Source organism: Salvelinus alpinus, chromosome 9 (assembly GCF_045679555.1).
Source record: "Salvelinus alpinus chromosome 9, SLU_Salpinus.1, whole genome shotgun sequence".
NCBI classification, from domain to species: domain Eukaryota; kingdom Metazoa; phylum Chordata; class Actinopteri; order Salmoniformes; family Salmonidae; genus Salvelinus; species Salvelinus alpinus.
In genome coordinates, this window is record NC_092094.1 from 4,535,165 (window position 1) to 4,547,358 (window position 12,194).

Consider the following 12,194-nt stretch of genomic DNA (forward strand, 5'->3'; position numbering starts at 1 on the left):
GGGTAAACGCAAGCATTTCCCGTGACTGTGCCTCAAAACCAAATGTTTTCCTGGCCCACCACTCCACCCTGGACTTGAACAGCCTCTATGACCAGGTCCACCTCTACAAGGCAGCAGTGCCCACCTTTGCCCGGACTCTAAAGGACATCGCTCTCAAACGAAGCCCCAACACTTCACACAGGAGCAACAGATCAATAGACACCCCACCCAGACCAGCGAGACACCCTCCAAGACCTCCAGGACCCCCCCCTGGACCTACACACCCCCCCCACATCAACCATGCCCACACCCAATTTAGGCCCCCTCAGATCAGACCCATGCCACTCCTGCCCACCCCATGCACCCCACCCCCGCAAAGAGGGCATCAACATGGAAGTCACACATACGCCCAGGTAGTGAGCGGGCAAACAGGCCCAACCCCCACTCTTACACTCGCCCAAGCCAACGGCATGTACCAGATGCTCAGCAGGCTCTGCTCACACTTACTGGCCTGAGGCCAAACCCCGACCAACAACATTGGACACTTTATGGAACAAAAAGCCTTCACTATATCATCCTGGAATATCCAAGGTCTGAGGTCATCTGCCTTTGGCCTAAAGAGCAGGAACCCGGACTTCACCAAAGAAATCGGTAATGCAGACATTGTCATCCTGCAAGAAACATGGTATAGAGGAGACGGACCCACTGGTTGCCCTCTAGGTTACAGAGAGCTGGTAGTCCCATCCACCAAACTACCAGGTGTGAAACAGGGAAGGGACTCAGGGGGAATGCTAATTTGGTATAGAGCAGACCTAACTCACTCCATTAAATTAATCAAAACAGGAACATTTTACATTTGGCTAGAAATTCAAAAGGAAATTATCTTAACAGAGAAAAATGTCCTCCTGTGTGCTACCTATATCCCCCCACTAGAATCCCCATACTTTAATGAAGACAGCTTCTCCATCCTGGAGGGGGAAATCAATCATTTCCAGGCCCAGGGACATGTATTAGTCTGTGGCGACCTAAATGCCAGAACTGGACAGGAACCTGACACCCTCAGCACACAGGGGGACAAACACCTACCTGGAGGTGACAGCATTCCCTCCCCCATATGCCCACCTAGGCACAACTATGACAACATAACCAACAAAAACGGGTCACAACTCCTGCAGCTCTGTCGCACGCTGGGTATGTACATAGTCAATGGTAGGCTTCGAGGGGACTCCTATGGTAGGTACACCTATAGCTCATCTCTTGGCAGTAGCACTGTAGACTACTTTATCACTGACCTCAACCCAGAGTCTCTCAGAGCGTTCACAGTCAGCCCACTGACACCCCTATCAGACCACAGCAAAATCACAGTCTACTTGAACAGAGCAATACTCAATCATGAGGCATCAAAGCCAAAGGAACTGAGTAACATTAAGAAATGCTATAGATGGAAGGAATGCAGTTTGGAAACCTACCAAAAAACAATTAGGCAACAGCAAATTCAATCCCTTTTAGACAACTTCCTGGGTAAAACGTTCCACTGCAATAGTGAAGATGTAAACTTGGCAGTAGAAAATCTTAACAGTATTTTTGACCTCTCAGCTTCCCTATCAAATCTAAAAATCTCAAATAGAAAACCGAAGAAAATGAACAACAATGACAAATGGTTTGATAAAGAATGCAAAAATCTAAGAAATAAATTGAGAAACCTGTCCAACCAAAAACATAGAGACCCGGAAAACCTGAGTCTACGCCTTCACTATGGTGAATCACTAAAACAATACAGAAATACACTACGGAAAAAGAAGGAACAGCACGTCAGAAATCAGCTCAATGTAATTGAAGAATCCATAGACTCTAACCAATTCTGGGAAAATTGGAAAACACTAAACAAACAACAACACGAAGAATTATCTATCCAAAATGGAGATGTATGGGTAAACCACTTCTCCAATCTTTTTGGCTCTATAACAAATAATAAAGAGCAAAAACATATACATGATCAAATACAAATCCTAGAATCAACTATTAAAGACTACCAGAACCCACTGGATTCTCCAATTACCTTGAATGAGTTACAGGACAAAATAAAAACCCTCCAACCCAAAAAGGCCTGTGGTGTTGATGGTATCCTTAATGAAATGATCAAATATACAGACAACAAATTCCAATTGGCTATATTAAAACTCTTTAACATCGTCCTTAGCTCTGGCATCTTCCCCAATATTTGGAACCAAGGACTGATCACCCCAATCCACAAAAGTGGAGACAAATTTGACCCCAATAACTACCGTGGAATATGCGTCAACAGTAACCTTGGGAAAATACTCTGCATTATCATTAACAGCAGACTCGTACATTTCCTCAATGAAAACAATGTACTGAGCAAATGTCAAATTGGCTTTTTACCAAATTACCGTACAACAGACCATGTATTCACCCTACACACCCTAATTGACAACCAAACAAACCAAAACAAAGGCAAAGTCTTCTCATGCTTTGTTGATTTCAAAAAAGCCTTCGACTCAATTTGGCATGAGGGTCTGCTATACAAATTGATGGAAAGTGGTGTTGGGGGTAAAACATACGACATTATAAAATCCATGTACACAAACAACAAGTGTGCGGTTAAAATTGGCAAAAGACACACACATTTCTTCTTACAGGGTCGTGGGGTGAGACAGGGATGCAGCTTAAGCCCCACCCTCTTCAACATATATATCAATGAATTGGCGCGAGCATTAGAACAGTCTGCAGCACCCGGTCTCACCCTACTAGAATCCGAAGTCAAATGTCTACTGTTTGCTGATGATCTGGTGCTTCTGTCACCAACCAAGGAGGGCCTACAACAGCACCTAGATCTTCTGCACAGATTCTGTCAGACCTGGGCCCTGACAGTAAATCTCAGTAAGACCAAAATAATGGTGTTCCAAAAAAGGTCCAGTCGCCAGGACCACAAATTCCATCTAGACACCGTTGCCCTAGAGCACACAAAAAACTATACATACCTCAGCCTAAACATCAGCACCACAGGTAGCTTCCACAGAGCTGTGAACGATCTGAGAGACAAGGCAAGAAGGGCATTCTATGCCATCAAAAGGAACATAAATTTCAACATACCAATTAGGATCTGGCTAAAAATACTTGAATCAGTCATAGAGCCCATTGCCCTTTATGGTTGTGAGGTCTGGGGTCCGCTCACCAACCAAGATTTCACAAAATGGGACAAACACCAAATTGAGACTCTGCATGCAGAATTCTGCAAAAATATCCTCCGTGTACAACGTAGAACACCAAATAATGCATGCAGAGCAGAATTAGGCCGATACCCACTAATTATCAAAATCCAGAAAAGAGCCGTTAAATTCTACAACCACCTAAAAGGAAGCGATTCCCAAACCTTCCATAACAAAGCCATCACCTACAGAGAGATGAACCTGGAGAAGAGTCCCCTAAGCAAGCTGGTCCTAGGGCTCTGTTCACAAACACAAACACACCCCACAGAGCCCCAGGACAACAGCACAATTAGACCCAACCAAATCATGAGAAAACAAAAAGATAATTACTTGACACATTGGAAAGAATTAACAAAAAAACAGAGCAAACTAGAATGCTATTTGGCCCTAAACAGAGAGTACACAGTGGCAGAATACCTGACCACTGTGACTGACCCAAACTTAAGGAAAGCTTTGACTATGTACAGACTCAGTGAGCATAGCCTTGCTATTGAGAAAGGCCGCCGTAGGCAGACATGGCTCTCAAGAGAAGACAGGCTATGTGCTCACTGCCCACAAAATGAGGTGGAAACTGAGCTGCACTTCCTAACCTCCTGCCCAATGTATGACCATATTAGAGAGACATATTTCCCTCAGATTACACAGATCCACAAAGAATTTGAAAACAAATCCAATTTTGATAAACTCCCATATCTACTGGGTGAAATTCCACAGTGTGCCATCACAGCAGCAAGATTTGTGACCTGTTGCCACAAGAAAAGGGCAACCAGTGAAGAACAAACACCATTGTAAATACAACCCATATTTATGCTTATTTATTTTAACTTGTGTGCTTTAACCATTTGTACATTGTTACAACACTGTATATATATAATATGACATTTGTAATGTCTTTCTTGTTTTGAAACTTCTGTATGTGTAATGTTTACTGTTAATTTGTATTGTTTATTTCACTTTTGTGTATTATCTACCTCACTTGCTTTGGCAATGTTAACACATGTTTCCCATGCCAATAAAGCCCCTTGAATTGAATTGAATTGAATTGATAGAGAGGGGGGGCTAGAGGGGGTAGAGAGAGAGAGACGGGTGTAGAGGGGGATAGAGAGAGAGAGATAGAGAGGGGGGGTAGAGGGGGATAGAGAGAGGGGGGTAGAGAGGGATAGAGAGAGAGGGGGGGCTAGAGGGGGTAGAGAGAGCGAGACGGGTGTAGAGGGGGATAGAGAGAGAGAGATAGAGAGGGGGGGTAGAGGGGGATAGAGAGAGGGGGGGTAGAGAGGGATAGAGAGAGAGGGGGGGGTAGAGGGGGATAGAGAGAGAGAGAGAGAGAGAGAGAGAGAGAGAGAGAGGGGGATACAGAGAGAGAGAGAGGGGATCGAGAGAGAGAGAGAGGGGGGGGCGGTGGAGGGGAATAGAGAGGGGGGTAGAGGTGGGTAGAGAGAGAGGGGGGGGTTGAGAGAGAGAGGGGGAGGTAGAGGGAGATAGAGAGGGGGGGGTAGAGGGGGTAGAGAGAGAGGGGGGGGTAGAGGGGGATAGAGAGAGAGAGGGGGTAGAGGGGGATAGAGAGAGAGAGGGGGTAGAGGGGGATAGAGAGAGAGAGGGGGGAGGTAGAGGGGGATACAGAGAGAGAGAGAGGGGGGATCGAGAGAGAGCGAGAGAGAGAGAGAGAGGGGGCGGTGCAGGGGCATTGAGAGGGGGTAAAGGTGGGTAGAGAGAGAGCGATAGAAAGGGGGGGTAGAGAGAGGGGGTAGAGGGGGGTAGAGAGAGAGGGGGAGAGAGGGGGGTGGTAGAGGGGATACAGAGAGAGAGAGAGGGATGAGGTAGAGGGGGATACAGAGAGAGAGAGAGGGGGGATCGAGAGAGAGGGTGGATCGAGAGCGAGAGAGAGAGAGAGAAGGGGCAGTGGAAGGGGATAGAGAGGGGGGTAGAGGTGGGTAGAGAGAGAGCGATAGAAATGGGGGGTAAAGAGAGGGGGTAGAGGGGGGTAGAGAGAGAGCGATAGAAATGGGGGGTAAAGAGAGGGGGTAGAGGGGGGTAGAGAGAGAGGGGGAGGTAGAGGGGGATAGAGAGAGGGAGAGGGGGGTAGAGAGAGAGAGAGAGGGGCGGTGGAGGGGCATAGAGAGGGGGGTAGAGGTGGGTAGAGAGAGAGTGATAGAAAGGGGGGGCAGAGGGGGGTAGAGAGAGAGAGAGGGGGATCGAGAGAGAGAGGGAGGAGGTAGAGGGGGATACAGAGAGAGAGAGGGGGATCGAGAGAGAGGGTAGAGGGGGATAGAGAGAGAGAGGGGGGGGTAGAGGGGGATAGATAGAGGGGGGGTAGAGGGAGAGAGAGAGAGAGAGAGAGAGAGAGAGAGAGAGAGAGAGAGAGAGAGAGAGAGAGAGAGAGAGAGAGAGAGAGAGGAGAGAGAGAGAGAGAGAGAGAAGAGAGAGAGAGAGAGAGAAAGGAGAGAGAGAGAGAGAGAGAGAGAGAAAGGAGAGAGAGAGAGAAAGGAGAGAGAGAGAGAGAGAGACAGAGACAGAGAGAGAGAGAGAATAAATAAATGAGAGGACCAGCTGTGTTTATATTAGATGTCTGACTGATTTAATGGGAAGATTATGGGAAAGTGATTACCCTATTACCCTGAGCTAAGCAGAACTCTCCTTTCGTGTCTATTGTCAATGGGAATCATTATAGGGAAATACTATACTATTGTTTGTATATTGTATATACATCAGAATACAAAAGTGCATATTTGCGACAGTAATACACTGGTGGCATAGCTACAGAGTCTCATAAAAGAGCTTCAAAGTTACAGGGCCAAGAAGTGGCCACATTAAATACCCGCCTGCCAGCCAGCCTGCCAGCCACCAATCTCCTGTATTTTATTGGGTGCCACAATGCAAACCACGGCTGTTCTAAACATGCTGTTGTTAACAACAGAAAGGTTCTGGAGGACTTGTCTCCTCTGTCCATGTGATCGTTTATGCATTAACTCTGACGTGGCCTCAGCCGGTATCACTGTATCCTTTCACAGAGTTGGAATGGAACCCTATATGGAATGGAACCCTATATGGAATGGAACCCTATATGGAATGGAATTGAACCCTAAATGGAATGGAACCCTATATGGAATGGAACCCTATATGGAATGGAACCCTATATGGAATGGAACCGTATATGGAATGGAACCGTATATGGAATGGAGCCCTATATGGAATGGAACCCTATATGGAATGGAACCCTATATGGAATGGAACCCTATATGGAATGGAATGGAACCCTATATGGAATTGAACCCTATATGGAATGGAACCCTATATGGAATGGAACCGTATATGGAATTGAGCCCTATATGGAATGGAACCCTATATGGAATGGAACCCTATATGGAATGGAATGGAACCCTATATGGAATGGAACCCTATATGGAATGGAATGGAACCCTATATGGAATGGAACCTGTATGGAATTGAACCCTATATGGAATGGAACCCTATATGGAATGGAACCCTATATGGAATGGAATGGAACCCTATATGGAATGGAACCCTATATGGAATTGAGCCCTATATGGAATGGAATGGAACCCTATATGGAATGGAACCCTATATGGAATGGAATGGAACCCTATATGGAATTGAGCCCTATATGGAATGGAATGGAACCCTATATGGAATGGAACCCTATATGGAATGGAACCCTATATGGAATTGAGCCGTATATGGAATGGAATGGAACCCTATAAGGGAATGGAATGGAACCCTATATGGAATGGAACCCTATATGGAATGGAATGGAACCCTATATGGAATGGAATGGAACCCTATATGGAATGGAACCCTATATGGAATGGAACCCTATATGGAATGGAACCCTATATGGAATGGAATGGAACCCTATATGGAATTGAACCCTATATGGAATGGAACCCTATATGGAATGGAACCGTATATGGAATTGAGCCCTATATGGAATGGAACCCTATATGGAATGGAACCCTATATGGAATGGAATGGAACCCTATATGGAATGGAATGGAACCCTATATGGAATGGAACCCTATATGGAATGGAACCCTATATGGAATGGAATGGAACCCTATATGGAATGGAACCCTATGTGGAATGGAACCCTATATGGAATGGAATGGAACCCTATATGGAATGGAACCCTATATGGAATGGAACCCTATATGGAATGGAATGGAGTCCTATATGGAATGGAACACTATATGGAATGGAATGGAACCCTATATGGAATGGAACCCTATATGGAATGGAATGGAACCCTATATGGAATGGAACCCTATATGGAATGGAACCCTATATGGAATGGAATGGAACCCTATATGGAATGGAACCCTATATGGAATGGAACCCTATATGGAATGGAATGGAACCCTATATGGAATGGAACCCTATATGGAATTGAGCCCTATATGGAATGGAATGGAACCCTATATGGAATGGAACCCTATATGGAATGGAATGGAACCCTATATGGAATTGAGCCCTATATGGAATGGAATGGAACCCTATATGGAATGGAACCCTATATGGAATGGAACCCTATATGGAATTGAGCCGTATATGGAATGGAATGGAACCCTATAAGGGAATGGAATGGAACCCTATATGGAATGGAACCCTATATGGAATGGAATGGAACCCTATATGGAATGGAATGGAACCCTATATGGAATGGAACCCTATATGGAATGGAACCCTATATGGAATGGAATGGAACCCTATATGGAATGGAACCCTATGTGGAATGGAACCCTATATGGAATGGAATGGAACCCTATATGGAATGGAACCCTGTATGGAATGGAACCCTATATGGAATGGAATGGAGTCCTATATGGAATGGAACACTATATGGAATGGAATGGAACCCTATATGGAATGGAACCCTATATGGAATGGAATGGAACCCTATATGGAATGGAACCCTATATGGAATGGAACCCTATATGGAATGGAATGGAACCCTATATGGAATGGAACACTATATGGAATGGAATGGAACCCTATATGAAATGGAACTCTATATGGAATGGAATGGAACCCTATATGGAATGGAACCCTATATGGAATGGAACCCTATATGGAATGGAATGGAACCCTATATGGAATTGAATGGAACCCTAAATGGAATGGAACTCTATATGGAATGGAACCCTATATGGAATGGAACCCTATATGGAATGGAATGGAACCCTATGTGGAATGGAACCCTATATGTCATTGAATGGAACCCTGAATGGAATGGAACCCTATATGGAATGGAATAGAACCCTATATGGAATGGAACCCTATATGGAATGGAACCCTATATGGAATGGAATGGAACCCTATATGGAATGGAACACTATATGGAATGGAACCCTATATGAAATGGAACTCTATATGGAATGGAATGGAACCCTATATGGAATGGAACCCTATATGGAATGGAATGGAACCCTATATGGAATTGAGCCCTATATGGAATGGAATGGAACCCTATATGGAATGGAACCCTATATGGAATGGAACCCTATATGGAATTGAGCCGTATATGGAATGGAATGGAACCCTATAAGGGAATGGAATGGAACCCTATATGGAATGGAACCCTATATGGAATGGAATGGAACCCTATATGGAATGGAATGGAACCCTATATGGAATGGAACCCTATATGGAATGGAACCCTATATGGAATGGAATGGAACCCTATATGGAATGGAACCCTATGTGGAATGGAACCCTATATGGAATGGAATGGAACCCTATATGGAATGGAACCCTATATGGAATGGAACCCTATATGGAATGGAATGGAGTCCTATATGGAATGGAACACTATATGGAATGGAATGGAACCCTATATGGAATGGAACCCTATATGGAATGGAATGGAACCCTATATGGAATGGAACCCTATATGGAATGGAACCCTATATGGAATGGAATGGAACCCTATATGGAATGGAACACTATATGGAATGGAATGGAACCCTATATGAAATGGAACTCTATATGGAATGGAATGGAACCCTATATGGAATGGAACCCTATATGAAATGGAACCCTATATGGAATGGAATGGAACCCTATATGGAATTGAATGGAACCCTAAATGGAATGGAACTCTATATGGAATGGAACCCTATATGGAATGGAACCCTATATGGAATGGAATGGAACCCTATATGTCATTGAATGGAACCCTGAATGGAATGGAACCCTATATGGAATGGAATAGAACCCTATATGGAATGGAACCCTGTATGGAATGGAATGGAACCCTATATGGAATGAAATGGAACCCTATATGGAATGGAACCCTGTGTGGAATGGAATGGAACCCTATATGGAATGGAACCCTGTATGGAATGGAATGGAACCCTATATGGAATGGAACCCTGTATGGAATGGAATGGAACCCTATATGGAATGGAACCCTGTATGGAATGGAATGGAACCCTATATGGAATGGAACCCTGTATGGAATGGAACCCTGTATGGAATGGAATGGAACCCTATATGGAATGGAACCCTATATGTAATTGAATGGAACCCTGAATGGAATGGAACCCTATATGGAATAGAACCCTATATGGAATGGAATGGAACCCTATATGGAATGGAACCCTGTATGGAATGGAATGGAACCCTGTATGGAATGGAATGGAACCCTATATGGAATGGAACCCTATATGGAATGGAACCCTGTGTCTTTTGTTGTATAATAGTAGTATAAATTTAAACACCACAAGAGCAACCGTTTGTATCATCATTTTATTTTTCAAAAATATCTTGATTGGACGGGCTATCATGATCAGTCAACAGCAAAAACAGCAAAACATTTCCCATCAAATACAGTCTTGTATCTTAGTGCTCATGTTTTCTTTGAATACATACAAATGCAAACCTGCATACATTTTCAAAATGTAATTTACATATTATTTTGGTTTCCGTGGGTACATAAAGGAATACTACATGTTTGCTCTTCAAAAATGTGAGAATACACGTCCATATTATTTTAATTTTCAACTTTATTAAGTGTTATCTAGGGGAACATGTCGAATTTTCACTTGGCCATGCATTGACGTCAGTGGGAGACTAAGAGCTCTTTTCAATACGTATAGCGGAGGTTCAGCGTTACATCGGGATTGAAATTTAAAGGTAATGTTCCTGCGTTAGTGGATACTGAATTCACGGTAAACGCTGTGTTATGTCGGCTCAATCTGGATTTTACCTTTACATTTCTATTGCGCAATCTGTAACGTTTCAGAGATCTGTAACGCTTCAGAGATCTGTAACGCTTCAGAGATCTGTAACCCTTCAGAGATCTGTAACCCTTCGGCGATCTGTAACCCTTCAGAGATCTGTAACCCTTCAGAGATCTGTAACCCTTCGGCGATCTGTAACCCTTCGGCGATCTGTAACCCTTCGGCGATCTGTAACCCTTCAGAGATCTGTAACCCTTCGGCGATCTGTAACCCTTCGGCGATCTGTAACCCTTCGGCGATCTGTAACCCTTCGGCGATCTGTAACCCTTCAGAGATCTGTAACCCTTCAGAGATCTGTAACCCTTCAGAGATCTGTAACCCTTCAGAGATCTGTAACGCTTCGGCGATCTGTAACGCTTCGGCGATCTGTAACCCTTCAGAGATCTGTAACCCTTCAGAGATCTGTAACCCTTCAGAGATCTGTAACCCTTCAGAGATCTGTAACCCTTCGGCGATCTGTAACCCTTCAGAGATCTGTAACCCTTCAGCGATCTGTAACCCTTCAGCGATCTGTAACCCTTCAGAGATCTGTAACCCTTCAGAGATCTGTAACCCTTCAGAGATCGGTAACCCTTCAGAGATCTGTAACCCTTCAGCGATCTGTAACCCTTCAGCGATCTGTAACCCTTCAGAGATCTGTAACCCTTCAGAGATCTGTAACCCTTCAGCAATCTGTAACCCTTCAGCAATCTGTAACCCTTCAGAGATCCGGACAGAATTAGAGCCCTTAGGTGAACATTGCAGAAGTGGAGGTTCAACTCTTAAAGTTGGTGTTATCATTGTTCTTCTGTCTTCTTCAATTTTGTAGAACCAGCATAAAAAGGTCAAAGGTACAGGAAGATATTTACTAGAGTCACTTCTCCACTAAACAATTCATTACGGGACAGAAATACAATTCTGTAGCTGTTGACCGTTTTGATTAGGGAGGAAGAAGAGGAGGAAGAGGAGGAGGAGGACAGAAGAAAAGAAAGAAGAAGAATTGAATTCCTCTTCCGTAATCTGTCATCATCCGACCCTAATAAATTCCCCTCAAGTTTGAGAGCCAGAATATTTTTGTCAGTTTCTTTTCTTTGTGCAATCAATGCTGTGTGTCTGACAGATCTTACTTCATAGTCTCTGGGTAACGTCCCCAGTCCAGTCAGACCAGCACATATCAACATATTTTTTCAGAGGAAGGGATGACTGACTGTCAGAGGATGGAGAAGAGACAAGACTCAGGAGGGATGAGAGTCCTGTCACTGGAAAGTCTGGCAGATACTGACACGGTCACACACTCCTGTCACTGGGAGTTGAAGGTTTGGCAGAGTGCCACACATAGAAATAGAATTACTAGAACAGACATTCTCAAATGGATATTCCCATTACTAGAACGGACATTCCCATTACTAGAACGGACATTCCCATTACTAGAATGGACATTCCCATTACTAAAATGGATATTCCCATTACTAGAACGGACATTCCCATTACTAAAATGGATATTCCCATTACTAGAACGGACATTCCCATTACTAGAACGGACATTCCCATTACTAGAACGGACATTCCCATTACTAGAATGGACATTCCCATTACTAAAACGGACATTCCCATTACTAGAACGGACATTCCCATTACTAGAACGGACATTCCCATTACTAGAATGGACATTCCCATTACTGGAATGGACATTCCCATTAGTAGAATGGACATTCCCATTAGTAGAATGGACATTCCCATTAGTAGAATG

At 44.0% G+C, this 12,194-nt stretch overlaps 1 protein-coding gene across 1 annotated transcript in view; it reads right to left on the reverse strand.

The window, feature by feature from the left end:
• Positions 1 to 9,952: 9,952 nt before the first annotated feature.
• LOC139584178 (transmembrane protein 178B-like) overlaps positions 9,953 to 12,194 on the reverse strand; it is a 7,542-nt gene continuing 5,300 nt past the window's right edge. The window contains exon 4 of the mRNA XM_071415727.1: positions 9,953 to 12,194. This exon is cut by the window's right edge and continues 2,343 nt beyond it. The gene's annotated coding sequence lies outside the window, so the exon portion shown is untranslated.